Source organism: Pristiophorus japonicus, chromosome 10, assembly GCF_044704955.1.
Source record: "Pristiophorus japonicus isolate sPriJap1 chromosome 10, sPriJap1.hap1, whole genome shotgun sequence".
NCBI classification, from domain to species: Eukaryota; Metazoa; Chordata; class Chondrichthyes; family Pristiophoridae; genus Pristiophorus; species Pristiophorus japonicus.
Window position 1 is genome coordinate 47350358 of NC_091986.1, and position 16234 is coordinate 47366591.

At 44.4% G+C, this 16234-nt stretch overlaps 1 protein-coding gene across 1 annotated transcript in view; it reads left to right on the top strand.

Moving 5' to 3' along the window:
• The first annotated feature begins 520 nt into the window (after positions 1 to 520).
• atp6v1ab (ATPase H+ transporting V1 subunit Ab) overlaps positions 521 to 16234 on the top strand; it is a 59946-nt gene continuing 44232 nt past the window's right edge. The window contains exon 1 of the mRNA XM_070891791.1: positions 521 to 577. The gene's annotated coding sequence lies outside the window, so the exon portion shown is untranslated. The remainder of the gene's footprint in view (positions 578 to 16234) is intronic.

Here is a 16234-nt window from a genome sequence, read left to right on the forward strand (position 1 = left end):
TGACCTCCCCTCCTGCTTAAGATTTGTTTTTAATCCGTCTTCGCGTATAAGTGAATTTTGAATAAAAGTTCGTTAGCATCACATTTATGTTATTTCGTTTTATTATTTAAAAAAGGAAAAAGATTTTTAAAATCGAGCCTTGCAATCACGTGATCCGGAGAAGGAGTAAAAAAAATATTTGTAATGTATCAAGGCGGTGAAAAGATATAATCAACTTAGAAAACACTTTACACCTCTGGAAAGAATCAAATTTGAAATGAATTTGTATTTAAAAAAATATATATTGGGAATCGACTTAAAAAATTGGTTGACGTCACGTACCAGTGGCGTCACTGAACCGTAAATTCTTTATAAACAAAGGGGTGACTGTTTTATTTGTGACTTTATTTGACATTTTTGAAATTCTAGTCTCCACCATGGATAATGATATTAAAATAAAAGCGAATTTTCTAAAATGTGTATTTTCTGTGGGCCCCGCCCCCTGCCTGTTCTGAGTGCGCGCATGCGCGGGAGGTGGAGAATCAGCTGACTGTCAGCGGACGGCAGGAGAGCGAGAGCGGGGAGAGGCTCCTAGCAGGTAAAGTCGCCGGGACCACCTCACCTCCCCGGGTCAACGCAACCGCTGCCCCCCATCCCAATTTCACCTCAACTCCCAGACCCCCAGGAGAGGAGCAGGTAAAGGGAACCCGGCTCAGGAAGGGTCCCTTATAAAAAATCCCCCCGGGGGGTGGGTGACTGACTGTAATCGGCAGACCGTTCGGCCGACCGTGGGGTTACTGCCGGCTGCACAGTCTGAGTGGGCGGATAGTCGATTTCCACTCCTCAGCCGGCCCGAGCTCCCCGGGTTTGTGCTCTAAACGACAAGGTAACTAGTCGCCTGCCAGACTGCTGAGAACGTCACTGCTCGGCCCGATTCTCCTTAAATCTCTCTTCACCCCCCACCCCCGCGTTCTGGCAGGTGAATTGGCTGAAACTCTTTTGAGTTAACCTGCAAAACATAAAACATGTATCCGTGCCACCCGACCTGGATGACACACACAAGACATTTACAAGGCCCTTTTTTGTTTTTTTTTTGTTTTTTTTTTGTTTTTTTTTGGGCACTAAAATCAAATTTTTCCTTTTTTCCAGTGCCCCCTATAAAAGGAGAGGGGGACACTAAAAGCACCGGCAATTAAAACAAATTAAACTTTAAAACGTAAAATCAAATTAAAATTTGGTTGCCGGGCGTGATGATGCACTCCAGTCCCTCCGGTGCCCACCTCTCGCGGAAGGCCGCGAGCGTACCGGTGGACACCGCGTGCTCCATCTCCAAGGACACCCTGGACCGGATGTAAGAGCGGAAGAGAGGCAGGCAGTCAGGTTGAACGACCCCCTCGACCGCCCGCTGCCTGGACCGGCTGATGGCACCCTTGGCCGTGCCCAGGAGCAGTCCTACGAGGGGGCCCTCGGACCTACCCGCTTGAATTGGCTGAAGGTCTATTGTATCACTGCATAATTATAGCAATCATCCAAGGGAGGGGGAGATGGAGAATTCGAGCGGTGACTTGCACCAGTATTGGGAAGTGAAACAGTAGTTTTGAAATTCATGAAGGAAGACATGAATGCACTGAGCAATTGTACATCTGATACTGGAGAGAACTTTTAAGAAGGAGTAATTTCGTTCTGAAATGGCCTCTCGTAAAGATTTAAAGTGTTAATGATGATTCTCTACTTTGAGATCTGTATAAAATATTTGGTAGAGTTATACGCAACTTTTTTTTGGTAATATGGTATGATCAATGTATCTTAAATTAGTCTCTACATGATGTCAATATATAAGCCTACTTGGGTGTATATAACATGCATTGCTTGCTGGTTGGTTCTCAAGCATTTTATTCTGGGACATGCATTTGTGATAACTTACAATTTTTGTGGTTTATTGATAAAATGGGTCACCCAACATGGAATGGAAATTGGACTTCAGATTCTCAATAAAAAAAATTGTGTACGGCCCCAAAATACTTTTTTAAAACCTGAATGTTTAAAACAGAATAATGGGGCTATCAAGCAAGGAGAAAGTGGTCAAAGACGCAAATGAGAGTTTTTAAGGAGGCTTTTGAATACTGGTTAATCAAGTTAAAGTATTCTAGATGATGTAGTGACTAAAATAATACCCCAACCCTAACAATTTGTGCACCTTTTCATGGATCACTCACTCACTCACTCACGAATTTTAGCTTTCTTTAAGTATTTCATCTCCCCTCCTGTAGGATGTGGTTAAGAGAAGCAAGATGTTGTACAAGTGCACAGTGCTTATTTTTTGCTTAAAGTTCCCAATTGTAAAAACTACCCTTTATCAAATTTTTACCTGGTACCTTATAAAAATGGGTCTGCTGGAAACTGAGCATTTTCTGGAAGGCGGGTGGTGGGGTGGGGAGAGAAATGTCAATGTTTCAAAGAATGAGCCAATTCCAAGACTAAGTGTCAGTGATGAATTGCCTGTAAAACTGATGAAGCAGTTAAAATGTCATAGCCTCCATGAAACCCACAGTTAACTTGTACAAGTTCAAAAGTGAAGGATAATGAAAAGTGAACAAAATAGTAATCCTTCCTGCAATCCTAGTACTTTGGAACCATGATTTGAACCATTGAAATGAAAAGAGTGTGGAGTATTCATCTTTTATTAGGGCCCATCCAACATATTTTAATTAAATAAAACCAGTATTTTTGCACAAAATGTGCAGGAAATCTAAATCTTTACTTAACCTTTAATTCAGGAAAAAATGCACTCTTCTGCAAGATATACAAAGATGACTTAATAGTTTTTCATTGCATTTTGACTGCTGGTACATGTTTTAAATGATTAAATGTTGGTAACTTTCCTGGTAAATACTATACTAGCTGTCATGTGCTAATATTCTTTGTGTAATACATAATCATCTTTGTATGTCTTGCAGAAGAGTGCATTTTTCCTGAATTAAAGGTTAAGTAAAGAATTAGATCTCCTGCACATTTTCTCTTATAATGCAAAAGAACCTAATTTTGACTAGTGTGGAGTAATGTTAATTGACCATGGAGAGACTTTGTCCCACTTAGAAATGAGTGATTCATTTAATCTGGAGAAGTGTGAAATCTTGAATTCAGTTCAAAGTGTTATTTTCTCTGGGTGGGGGAGTGGGGCTTTTTAAGGCATTGATCTGTTTCCAGAATCTCCCAGAAATTATACAAGCTGTAGTGTAAATTGAATCTCGACTTCACACGTGAGTATGAAGCTGAAGTATGCACTTAGCTACATTCCAGCCCAGGGCTTAAAATAAAGACTTCGAAGGACCTGTAGCTGACTGTTCACTGATCTTCCAATATAATGGGAAATAACTCATATTTATATGCACACGTTAAAGTATTACATAAAAATAAAGACAGAATGTATGACTTTAAAACAGGGACTCAATTACATCTCCACACCTTAACTCAATTATGCTGGGCCTCTTAACTTTATTCTGTAGAGTGATTGGGGTGGTTCTCCTTGGAGCAGAGAAGGTTAAAGGAAGAGGTGTTCAAAATCAGAGTAAATAAGCAGAAATTGTTTCCACTGGCAGGAGGGCTGGTAACCACAGGACACAGATTAAAGGTGATTGGCAAAAGAACCAGACGTGAGATGAGAAAGCAATTTTATTTTACACCCAGCGAGTTATTGTGATCTGGAATGCGCTGCCTGAACGGGTGGTGGAAGCAGATTCAATTGTAACTTTCAAGAGAATTGGATCAATACTTTAAAGGAAACAAATTACAGGGCCATGGGCAAAGAGCAGGGGATTCATTGGCTAGCTCTACCAAAGAGCCGACACTGGCACGATTGGCCGAATGGCCTCCTTCTGTGCTGTTTCTTTGCACCACAAGAGATACACCTTTTTTTTTATTTTGAAAAAGATTTTAAAATTGTTTTAAAGCTTTTATCTCTTTCAACTAAATGATGCAAATGTCTTGGGTGTAAAAGCTGTTATTTGGTATGTGCTGTTTTTAAACTGGGTAGAAATGTTTGGGAATGGAATGCTTGGTACCCAATGCCAGCTTGGAGCCAGGTATGTAATCTGAATTTGGTTGGTGTTCTGACGTTCTGTGGCCTCAGAACATTGAAGTGTTGTGTGTCATGGACCTGCAATTGTTCTGGAACTCGGTGTCAATCATTTGTGACTTGTAGCTGATATCATATTTGCTCGTATATTACCCCTGACTCAAGGAGCTGGACCTGTCCTGTTGCGTGTAAACATCAGCTTCAGTGCATGTTATGATTATGCATTGGATAATGTGGGCTGTTGAATCCAGATCTTCGAGCAGAACCAATACATTTAATCTCCAAACTAATACTGTGGATTGATTTTAAGTTGTGATCTAGTTGGAGCCAACATTTGATACAGTAGCTGTATACTGGCTATCTTATATTCTTAGCTGGCCAACTTTAGCATATGTATTAAATACTACAGTGTGACAAGAGAAACTGCGTTCTGTTCTGCCCAATGCAACAGGATGATACCATTTTGCTCTCTGAGAGTTCTAGCTCCTACTGAACTATCAAAAGGCTTCGGGCTATGGGACTTGTCTATTCAATGGGGGGCTGTGTTCATAGGTGCAGATGCATTTTCTTCCTTTTCTCCTCGATTTACTTCTTACCCCTCTCCTGAAGGCCGATGGGTAGAACAGTGCAGTGGCTATGGTACTGGAGTGTCAGCCAAGATGTGAGTTGAAATCCAACCATGCCAACTTGCAAAATTGAATTAAATTAATCTGTTGGCAAGGTGCCAGAAAAAAAATGACACTTTTTTTTTCATTCATGGGACGTGGGTGTCACTGGTAAGGCCAGCATTTATAGCCCAACTCTAATTGCGAAGGTGGTGGTGAGCTGCAGCCTTGAACTGCTGTACTCCCACAGTGCTGTTTGGTAGAAGGAGTTCCAGGATTTTGACCCAGCGATGAAGGAATGAAGATATATTTCCAAGTCAGGGTGGGGTGTGACTGAGAAGGGAACATGGAGGTGATGGTCTTCCCATGCGCCTGCTACACTTGACATTCTAGGTGGTAGAGGTTGCGGGTTAGGGATGTGCTATCGAAGAAGACTTGGCGAGTTGGTGCAGTGCATCTTGTAGATGGTAGACACTGTAATGTTCCTGGATTATTGTACAAACCCAACTGGTCCATTAATGTCCTTCAATGAAAGGAATCTGCCACCCCAACTCGGCCTGGCTATGATTCTAGCCCACGCTATGTGACTGACCCGATGCCCTTTAAAGTGCATTAACATGCCACTCTCTTGTAAAAACAATTCAAGACGACTCCATCACCACCCTGGGAAATTTAGAGGTGGGTAATAATTGTGTTCAAAAATTTCAAAAACAACTTGCCTTACTGGCATCTGGTTCTGGTAGCCATAGACTTTGGGCATCCTCTAGAACATCACCCATGTGGCTGTTCTTGATATGTGAACTTAGACAATGAGTGTTGATGGGCTATTTGACTGGTGTTAGAGGGTACCAATTACAGCTGAACCTTTCCTTTCATTGCCCAACATCCACAGTGCACATCTAGTGAGTCTCACCAGTTAGCGATCAGATGCAAGATCTATGCCTATGCTTTTGTCCCTCCCTTAACTCAAAATGGGTGTAAATTGGCAAAGACCAGCTGAAACAATCAGGGCCCAAGAAATGCCGAACCTGCACCAGTGTTTCTTCTTTGAGACTTGAAAATAAAGTTTTAACTCATTCACCCATCATTCATGCACATCATCTGTAATCTGGGTAGCTTAATCAGTTTTAATGTGACTTCTTTGCCATAAAAAATGCATTAAAATACAGAGCAGGTCTCAGTAAGGATATATTTTTTTAAACGGGCAAAGAATTACAATTAAAGGACCAGAAAAATGACTGTTTCATGCTGCATCTGAAAATCTGGTCACCGTGTCGGGAGACTCCCAAACAAGCCCAATTGGCGAGATTCACATTTGAGAGTCTGGGACGTGCGGCCAGTTTTGTGGGTGATTCGTTCGGATAGAGGGTTTGATGGACGGATATAAAAGATTGAGGTGACTTGGGCATATTGTAATTGCATGCTAACTCAATTATACCCAAAGTTACCTGATTTTTTAATCCGTGTAATTTGTTTATGCCCAGATTGAACGTAAGAACATAAGAAATAGGAGCTGGAGTAGGCCATTTGGCCCCTTGTGCCTGCTCTGCCATTCAATAAGATCATAGCTGATCTGATCTTGGCCTCAATTCCTCTTTCCTGCCCTCTCTCCATAACCCTCAACTCCCCTGTTGTTCAAAAATCTGCCCATCTTCATCATAAATATATTCAATGACCCATCCTTCACAGCTCTCTGGGGTAGAGAATTCCAAAGATTCATGGCCCTCTGGGAGAAAAAAATTCCTCCTCATCTGTTTTAAATGAGCGGCCCATTATTCTGAGACTATGGCCCATAATTCTAGATTCCCCCACGAAACAGTCTCTATGAACTACACAAACTACAGCAACTTCTCCCAATAAAAGCAGGGTGATTTCTCTAGCAAAATGCAGTGAGTGGAGAATAGTTACAGAATACAAGAGTCCTCCTCAATCGCCTTCTCCCAGTGGCTGAAGAACTGCTCCCAGAGTCGCAATGTGGATTCTGCTCACTAAGGACATGATCTTCACCGCGCATTAAATTCAGGAGAAATGCAGGGAACAGCACCAACTGCTGTACATGGCTTTCTTTGACCTCACGAAGGCCTTCGACACTGTCAACCATGAGGGATTATGGAGTGTCCTCCTCAAATTCGGCTGCCCTCAAAAGTTTGTCACCATCCTCTGCCTGCTTCACGGTGACATGCAAGCAGTGATCCTGACCAACGGATCCACCACAGACCCAATTCACGTATGGACCAGGGTCAAGCAAGGCTGTGTCATTGCACCAATGCTCTTCTCAGTCTTCCTTTCTGCAGTGCTCCATCACACATTCAGTAAGCTCCCCAATGGAGTGGAACTAATCTACAGAACAAATGGGGAAATTGTTCAACTTCTGCACCTCCAGTCCAGATCCAAGGTCATCCCATCCTCTGTCATTGGATTACAGTATGCAGGTGACGCTTGCCTCTGCGCACACTCGGAGGTCGCACTCCAAACCATCATCAACACCTTCACTGACGCATACGAGAGCATAAGCCTTACATTAAACATCCGTAAGACAAAGGTTCTCTCCCAACCTGCTCCCGCCACACAGTACTGCCCCCCCCCCCGATTATCGAAATCCATGGCAAGGCCTTGGACAATGTGGAGCATTTTCCATACCTAGGGAGCCTACTGTCAACCAGGGCAAACATCGATGATTAAGTCTGACACTGCCTCCAGTGTGCCAGTGCAGCCTTCGGTTGCCTGAGGGAGTGTGTTCTCGAAGACTAGGAGATCAAGCTCATGGTCTACAGAACATACCCACCCTCCTATATACTTCAGAGACATGGATCATGTACAGCAGGCACCTCAAAGCACGGGAGAAGTACCACCAACGCTGCCTCCGCAAGATCCTGCAAATCCATTAGCAGGATAGGCGCACCAACGTCAGTATCGAAGCATTGACCACACTCGATCAGCTCCAATGGACAGGCCACATCGTCCGAATGCCTGATAAGAAACTCCCAAAGCAAGCGCTCTACTCTGAGCTCTGACAAGACAAGAGAGCCCCAGGTGGGCAGGCGAAACACTTTAAGGACACCCTCAAAGCTTCTTTGTAATAAGTGGAACATCCTCATTGTCACCTGGTAATCCCTGGCCCAAGACCACTCAAAATGGAGGAGAAGCAACCAGGAAGGTGTCGAACACCTTGCATCTTTTCACCGGGAGCAAGCGGAAGCCAAGTACAAACAGCGGAATAAGCACCCCACCCACCTGTCCCTCCAGCCACCGTCTGCCCCACCTGTGACCGAGACTATTGATCCGCGTTGGACTCATCAGTCACCTGAGAACTCAGATTAGTGTGGAAGCAAGCCATCCTCAATTCCAAGGGACTACCCAAGAAGAAGGAGACGTCACCCACCACTGGAGAAAGTTCCCTTCTATCAACCCTATCAATTCCTTTCAAAATCCTAAAAACCTCAATCAGATCCATTCCTTAACTTTCTATATTCCGGGGAATATAAGCCTAGTTTTTGTATCTAACTTGTATCTCCTCAAATAGAGCTTCCCTTCCCCAGAATCACCCTCCTGGATCAAAGCTACATGTACTGCGTGGCTTTAATGCCCTTTCAATAATTGGGTGCATAAAACTATACAAAGTAACCCAACTTTGGCCTGACAAATGTATCATTACTTACTGCTTTTCTTAATGTCTCTATTTATAGTGTTGGCCAGGACTAGAGCACATTTTGGTGGCATCATATTCTTTTCCTGTCCCTAAAATTTTCTCCCAAGGTTTGTTTTAAATCCCAAAGCAAACTGAATACATTTAAAATATTTAAATTGCAGCCACAAGTAGTTAGTTTAAAATTGGAATTGTAAATAGAATTATGTACTATGTTAGAGAGAGACGAGCTTTTTCTAAATGACAATGCTAAGAGAAGGTTGGAACATAAGAACATAAGAATTAGGAACAGGAGTAGGCCATCTAGCCCCTCGAGCCTGCTCCGCCATTCAAAAAGATCATGGCTGATCTGGCCGTGGACTCAGCTCCACTTACCCGCCCACTCCCCATAACCCTTAATTCCCTTATTGGTTAAAAATCTATCTATCTGTGATTTGAATACATTCAATGAGCTAGCCTCAACTGCTTCCTTGGGCAGAGAATGCCACAGATTCACAACCCTCTCAAAGAAGAAATTCCTTTTCCACTCGGTTTTAAATTGGCTCCCCCGTATTTTGAGGCTGTGCCCCCAAGTTCTAGTCTCCCCGACCAGTGGAAACAACCTCTCTGCCTCTATCTTGTCTATCCCTTTCATTATTTTGAATGTTTCTATAAGATCACCCCTCATCCTTCTGAACTCCAACGAGTAAAGACCCAGTCTACTCAGTCTATCATCATAAGGTAACCCCCTCATCTCTGGAATCAGCCTAGTGAATTGTCTCTGTACCCCCTCCAAGGCTAGTATATCCTTCCTTAAGGTGACCAAAACTGCACGCAGTACTCCAGATGCGGCCTCACCAATACCCTGTACAGTTGCAGCAGGACCTCCCTGCTTTTGTACTCCATCCCTCTTGCAATGAAGGCCTTCCTGATTACCTGCTGCACCTGCAAACTAACCTTTTTGGATTCATGCACAAGGAGCACGACCCATCTCCTCTATCTGGGAGTCTACCTTAGCCCCGACGAGGGAGCCTGGCCGGCGAACTGGCAGGAGCTGGAGGCCAAGGTCGCCGCTCGCCTAGGGCGCTGGACAGGACTGCTCCGAGTGCTGTCCTACAGGGGTCGAGCGCTAGTCATAAACCAGCTGGTGGCCGCAATGCTGTGGTACCGGCTGGTCACTTTGACCCCTCCCCCTGCGTTTGTCGCCAAGATACAGAAGAAGCTGGTGGACTTCTTCTGGAACAACAGGAAGCACTGGGTCTCTGCCGCGGTCTTGAGTCTCCCGCTTGAGGAGGGCGGTCAGTCGTTGGTGTGCATCAGCGCCCAGCTCGCGACTTTCCGTCTTCAGACCCTGCAGAGATACCTTTACGTCGAGCCCCCTCCTAGGTGGTGTGCTCTGGCGAGGTATTTCTTCCGCCAGCAGCTCGACCTCAATTATGACACGCAGCTCCTGTTTGTGAACTTGGGGGGTGCCAGGACCGCCCTCCGGGAGCTGCCTGTCTTTTACAGGGAACTCATCAGGGTCTGGAACAAAGTCTCCACCAAGCGCAGCTCTCCGCCGGCTGGAGTGGCGGCCGTCCTGCAGGAGCCGCTGCTCGGGAATCCGTACCTCCACGGCCGAGGCTTTATGTGGCGGTCGGAAGAGAGGGCTGTGGCTGGTGAGGTGACCAGGGTCAGGGACCTGCTCGATGGCGGAGGAGCGGGCTGGATGGCGCCAGTCACGCTGGCGCGGCGCCTAAATTCTGCCAACGTCCGCCGCGCGGCCGATGCCATCGAGTCGCTAAAAACAGCTCTGGGCCCTGACTCCGTTAGGTGTATCGAGGAGGCTCAAGCACGTGGGGAGATCCCGTCCGAACTGACCCCCGTCCGGACGGAATTCCTCATCGGCGCCAAACCCCGGAACCTCCCTCGGGGGCCGGCGCCTCACAACTTGAGCCGCCTCGGGGAAATCCCCTCCGTGCCTTTCAGTTCCGCGCGGAGGGGTTTCCTGTACGGGCTGCTCCTGCACACCCTCAACTTTGCCATCCTCGCCGGCCGTCCGGACACGCCATGGCGTACCATCTTGCCGTCCGGAGGAGGCGGGGGTCCCCGATGGAGGGCACTCTACGCAGGGGTCCTCCCACTATTCATCGGGGACTTGGCCTGGAGGGTGGTGCACGGAGCAGTGCCGTGCAATAAATTTTTAAGCCGGTTCACGGACTCCCAGGCCGCCTGCAATTTCTGCGGTCTGGAGGAGTCCGTGTTCCATGTTTTTATTGAATGCACGAGGTTGCAGCCCCTGTTCCACTATTTGAAGGGGCTGCTCCTGAAATTCTGGCTGCACTTCAGTCCCACTCTCCTGATCTTTGGGCACCCTGTGCGGAGGGGAGCGGGTAGGTCCGAAGGCCTCCTCGTAGGACTGCTCCTGGGCACGGCCAAGGGTGCCATCAGCCGGTCCAGGCAGCGGGCGGTCGAGGGGGTCGTTCAACCTGACTGCCTGCCTCTCTTCCGCTCTTACATCCGGTCCAGGGTGTCCTTGGAGATGGAGCACGCGGTGTCCACCGGTACGCTCGCGGCCTTCCGCGAGAGGTGGGCACCGGAGGGACTGGAGTGCATCATCACGCCCGGCAACCAAATTTTAATTTGATTTTAAGTTTTAAAGTTAAATTTGTTTTCATTGCCGGTGCTTTTAGTGTCCCCCTCCCCTTTTATAGGGGGTACTGGAAAAATTTGATTTTAGCACCCCAAAAAAAACCAAAAAAAAAGAAGAAAAAAAAGGGGCCTTGAAAATGTCTGCTGTGTCACCCAGGCGGGTGGCATGGTTTTAATGTTTATGTTTATTTTCAGGTAAACTCAAGAGTTTCATGCACAAGTCCCTCTGCACCGCAGCATGTTGTAATTTCTCCCCATTCAAATAATCCCTTTACTGTTTTTATTTCCAAGGTGGATGACCTCACATTTTCCGATATTGTATTCCATCTGCCAAACCTTAGCCCATTCGCTTAACCTATCCAAATCTCTGCAGCCTCTCTCTGTCCTCTACACAACCCGCTTTCTCACTAATCTTTGTGTCATCTACAAATTTTGTTGCACTACACTCTGTCCCCTCTTCCAGATCATCTTTGTATATTGTAAACAGTTGTGGTCCCAGCACCGATCCCTGTGGCACACCACTAACCACCGATTTCCAACCTGAAAAGGACCCATTTATCCCGACTCTCTGCTTTCTGTTAGCCAGCCAATTCTCGATCCATGTTAATACATTTCCTCTGACTCCGCGTACCTTTATCTTCTGCAGTAACCTTTTGTGTGGCACCTTATCAAATGCCTTTTGGAAATCTAATTACACCACATCCATCGGTACACCTTTATCCACCATTGTCGAAATCTCGACCTCCGAAAAGAATGACTCCGAAACTTTCAGCTCCGGCAGAAGTTTCTTTAATTTACTTGCTAGCAAGGGACAGGTCACACTCAGTCAAGGGCTAAGTGAACACCTCCGCAATGGTACAGTTTCACAAGATATTTATACAGTAAAACCCAAGTTATGGCCTCTCCCTGTGTATTGGCTGTGTCTCGCAGTCAGTGAATACAGATAGTTAGTTACTACATCCTTGTCCTGACCTGGTTTCCAGATATTTCCTTTTGTCAGGGTTATTAGTTGGCCAGCCGGCCATTACTCCATGAGAGTGTGGTAATGAGCTATTACCTGTCTTGCATTGTGTCAGGATTGTTCAGTTTCCTAGTCAGTTATCTGTTTGCATCAAATGGATGAGGTCTCTACAAGAGATAATGGTTGGTGGTTTGAGTACTTCGAAAAGGGTGGGGTGGCATGGAACTTGTGTCGTATAGACAATAGGAGAGCACCATGGGGGGGCGGGGGGATACTTGTCTCCTAGCTGTCTGATGGCCATCAGCCATCTCAAACCAGGTTTAGCTGTTTATGCAAGCTGACTGTTTTTATGCAGAAAGTTCTGGAAGGACCAGGACTCCATTTTGTTATATATATATATTGCAAAGGGCACACAAATACCGTATGATATCAGCTTCGATAAAAGTACATTTCCACATTCCCCCATTTTGTCCTTCATTCATTCTGATCTTGTACAGTCTCCATTTCCATTTCCACACAAGAGCCTTCAGCAGTTGCTGCTACCATAACTCTAGCCGTGGTCTCGGTAGGTAACATAGTTTCTCCCACCCTGGCACAGCAACACTTAACGACGACAAATAATAGATACAGGGGGAAGATCAGCCATAATCTCATTGAATGGCTGAACAGGCTAGAGGTGATGAATGGCCTATGTCTGTTCCTATGGTCTTATTTAGGACTATTTCTACTGGAGCAGAGAATGAGTTTTTAAAATTAGGAAAGATTTTGATAGTGAATAGGTAAAGAGTATTTTCTCTAGTTGGGAGGTCAGTCATGAGGGGTCATAAATTTAAAATCAAGAGTGAGGAGAGGTGTTAGGAGAATCTATTTTTAAACACAGGATTGGAGTATGAAATGTTTTGCCACAGGAACAATTGCAGAGACCATTGCATGTTTTATGGGAAAATTTGGATAAACATTCGAAGCAGAGAAAGATTCAGGGCTATGGGGAAGAGAGTAGGGCAGTGGGATTAATTTGATTGATCTGGCCAAGAGCCAGCACAGTTGACCAAATTACCTCTTGTGCTGTAACCCTCTGGTTTTGGTGTGCTTAAAATTTTACATTCAATAAGTTATTTTTACAGGGCAAACAAAAAATGGGGTCAATTTTGTTTTGACTTCATTTTGCATGTAGTTTAATTCCTGGCGTAGAATGAGATAAAGGACCATCTTTGATTTAGTTTAATTGAATTTTTAGATCTTGATAAACATGAGCCACCCACTGCCTTGAGGGGAGAAATACAATCTCCATTAAAATACTGAGACGTGTTCTAACCAAAACTATCCACTTGACAAGCGGGTGCCATTTTTGAAGCATTGATGTATCAAGACGTTGAGTTTAAAACTCCTCTGTTATTATCATAGATAGTAGAAAGCAGAACCTCTTGGTTTTACAATAATAGTGAAATCAATTTAAAAGTGTTACCAATTTATCCAGTCTAAGCAACTGTAATCGCCGTGAAAAGAAAACTTGCAAATAAATGGTGCTTGAAAGGCTAATGTGCAAATTAGCATGTCAACTGCAGAGCCCTCACCCTTATTTTCAAACATGTCTGCAGTCTCAATTCACTATCTGTGCAGTCTCTTCCAGCCACATGTCTAGACTGTACTACATGTTTAGAAAGCACCTTCTGTTCTCGGACACTTGACACTGACACTCGGACATATTATATCCCTCACTGCCATCTTTCAGGCACTGTCTCCCTGCAACTGGCATTTTTTTAAATTACAAAACTAATCACCATGCTATGTCCCTTCCTTTCTTAAAACACACATATTAAGTGTTCAACAGTGTGATCAGTTCACTTCCCCTTGGTTCTTCTCTCTCTGTTTGGTGTCCTGATTTCGCTCTCTTGTTAAATCCTCAGCCATTCTGTGTCAGGGGAGCTTTATAAATAGTTTTTGTTCTTCTACTACTACTATTTCTTCTCAGGCGGTCCCTCGAATCGAGGATGACTTGCTTCCACGCCAAACAGGAATGAGTTCAATGAGTTCACAGGTGTTTCAATGAAGGCCTGATATTTCAGGTCCTGAACTACATATTGAAGGGTGGAAGATGTCTGTGCGTGGATTTTTTTAACGTGTTGGCTGCACACCAGGCACCACATGGGCTTGACAGAGTTTGGTCTTGGTCCAGTGGCAAGGGTTAACCAAGATGACTGGAGACCACGCTGCTCCGGGCCCACGCCTCTTCTGGGCCCCGAACTCACGCCTCTCTTGGGCCCCAATCATGTCGCTCTGCAATCTCTCACCGCTCCTGCGCCCTGACCTCGCTGCTGCATCTGTCCACGCTCCAATCACCGACCTGGATTATGATAATGGCCAATCCAGTTGCCCTCTTCAATGCCGTTGCTTTCCTGCATCGATAGTGCTGTTAAATGTCTTATTGTTCAGTAGCATGAAGATTCAAAGCTAGTAATTTTTGGTGTTGCATATAAATCTCCTTGAATAAGATTTTTGCTTTGCAAAAAATTGCAAATATTGCATAGGTCACAATGAAAGCATTTCCAATTAACTGCATCGTTGACCTTTGTGGTAGTGATGAAAATGCATCACTTAAATGTTGTGATATGGCGTTACTTAAAAGTACATTGCGGTCATGCATAAAACTCATGATGTATGGAATTGCCACAGTTCTGTCTGCGAGCATTTAACGGGTCACCTCAAAGTTAAGTACTTTCAAGATTTTTATCAAACTTAATTAGTCTTCCTCTCATCAGATGCTGGCTTATTTCCAAAAACCAACATACTTGAAATTGTAATTTAATGAATTAATGTACCTGGAGTAACCTATTGGGCTGGATAGCTCTTTGTCGACCGATATGGATACAATGGGCCAAATTGGCCTCCTTCCGTGCTGTAAATTTCCATGATTCTAAGTATTATAAGCCTTCTAATGTTCAAACATATTTGGGTTTTCAGTAAACTTCATTGTATTTTGCAATTAAATGGGCATGCTGAGAACTTTGTGTGTTATAAATATTCAGCACCAAGATCCTAACCAACATCGTTATTAAGTAACTTGGTCAACTTGGGAACGGATTTTCTATCGCACTCTGTTTTTATATTGGCACGTTAGATACTGTTCTTGGCTGTTGCGTGGATTTGTGACCTCCTAGATTAATATTTCTCTGTTCTAACTAAATTTAGAACATTTTAACTCATCAGCCAAGTAGTTTGGTAAAATTGTGGATGGTAGATTTTACAAAATGTCTGTGCTTTTTGACCTAAAGCTCCTTTGATGTAAAGGACTTTGTGATCTGCATACCATGGTGTACATTGGAATCTGTGCGTGGGGTGGTTGGTGCTCAATTGTATAGATTTTGTGGTAGTGATGCAAATGCATCATTTAAATGTTGTGATATGGCGTTACTTCAAAGTACATTGCGGTCATGCATAAAACTCATGATGTATGGAATATTTCACTCAATTTGTTGGGTTTGTAATATCCTGGACTATTGGGAGGGGGGAGGCTGGGGAAGGGGTCACAGAGATTTGCTGTTTGGCTTTTTGTGTGTCTGAGTGTTAACCAATTAATCACTGAAAAGTAAGCACAGCAGGAGGCCACTGTGACTGTGCCACACTTGGCTCTGCACTGGAGCTATCTACTGTACAGTCACATTGGCTTGCCTTTCCATACACACTCATACTCCAAGTGCTTAACTCCCACTTAGACATTGCTACTTGTAGTAATGTATTCCATATTCTAATAACCCTTTGCAGAAAAACAAACTTCTCTTTGCCCCCCACTCCTAGTATTTATCCTAAATTTGTGCTCTTTTACCAATCCACCAACCAGTGGAAATAATTTTTCCATTAACCTCATCTGCCCCAGTGAATACGGCCATTCTTTCGAGCAGCATTGATCATCTACATTGCACAATTTCCATGGCTCCAATATCTTTTCTATAATAGGGATTCTGAAACTGCTACCCAAGGACAAATGTGCCATGGTCCCTCTCTTGTTTAGATGGTTCATTACCACCTTGCCTTTGTATTCAATGCCCATATATAGAAATTCCAGAATCCCATTTGCTTGGTTTTCCCTCCTTCAATCCTGCCTTTAACAATCTATGTCCCTGTACGCCTACAATCCTGTTCTTCCATTTGATTGAGAATTTTGCCATTTAAGCTTTATTTCCATTCTGTTCTTCCCACAATGCAGCACTTGAAATTTTAACTGCATTTGCCACATGTCCACTGTCCTAACCTCTCTGCTTCTCTGTAGCTTCCTGATTTCTTAGTTATCGTTAGCCTAATTTGGTATAAGCAAATTTATATTTCTTCTGTGCTTATGTCCAAATCATGTATTTATGTGG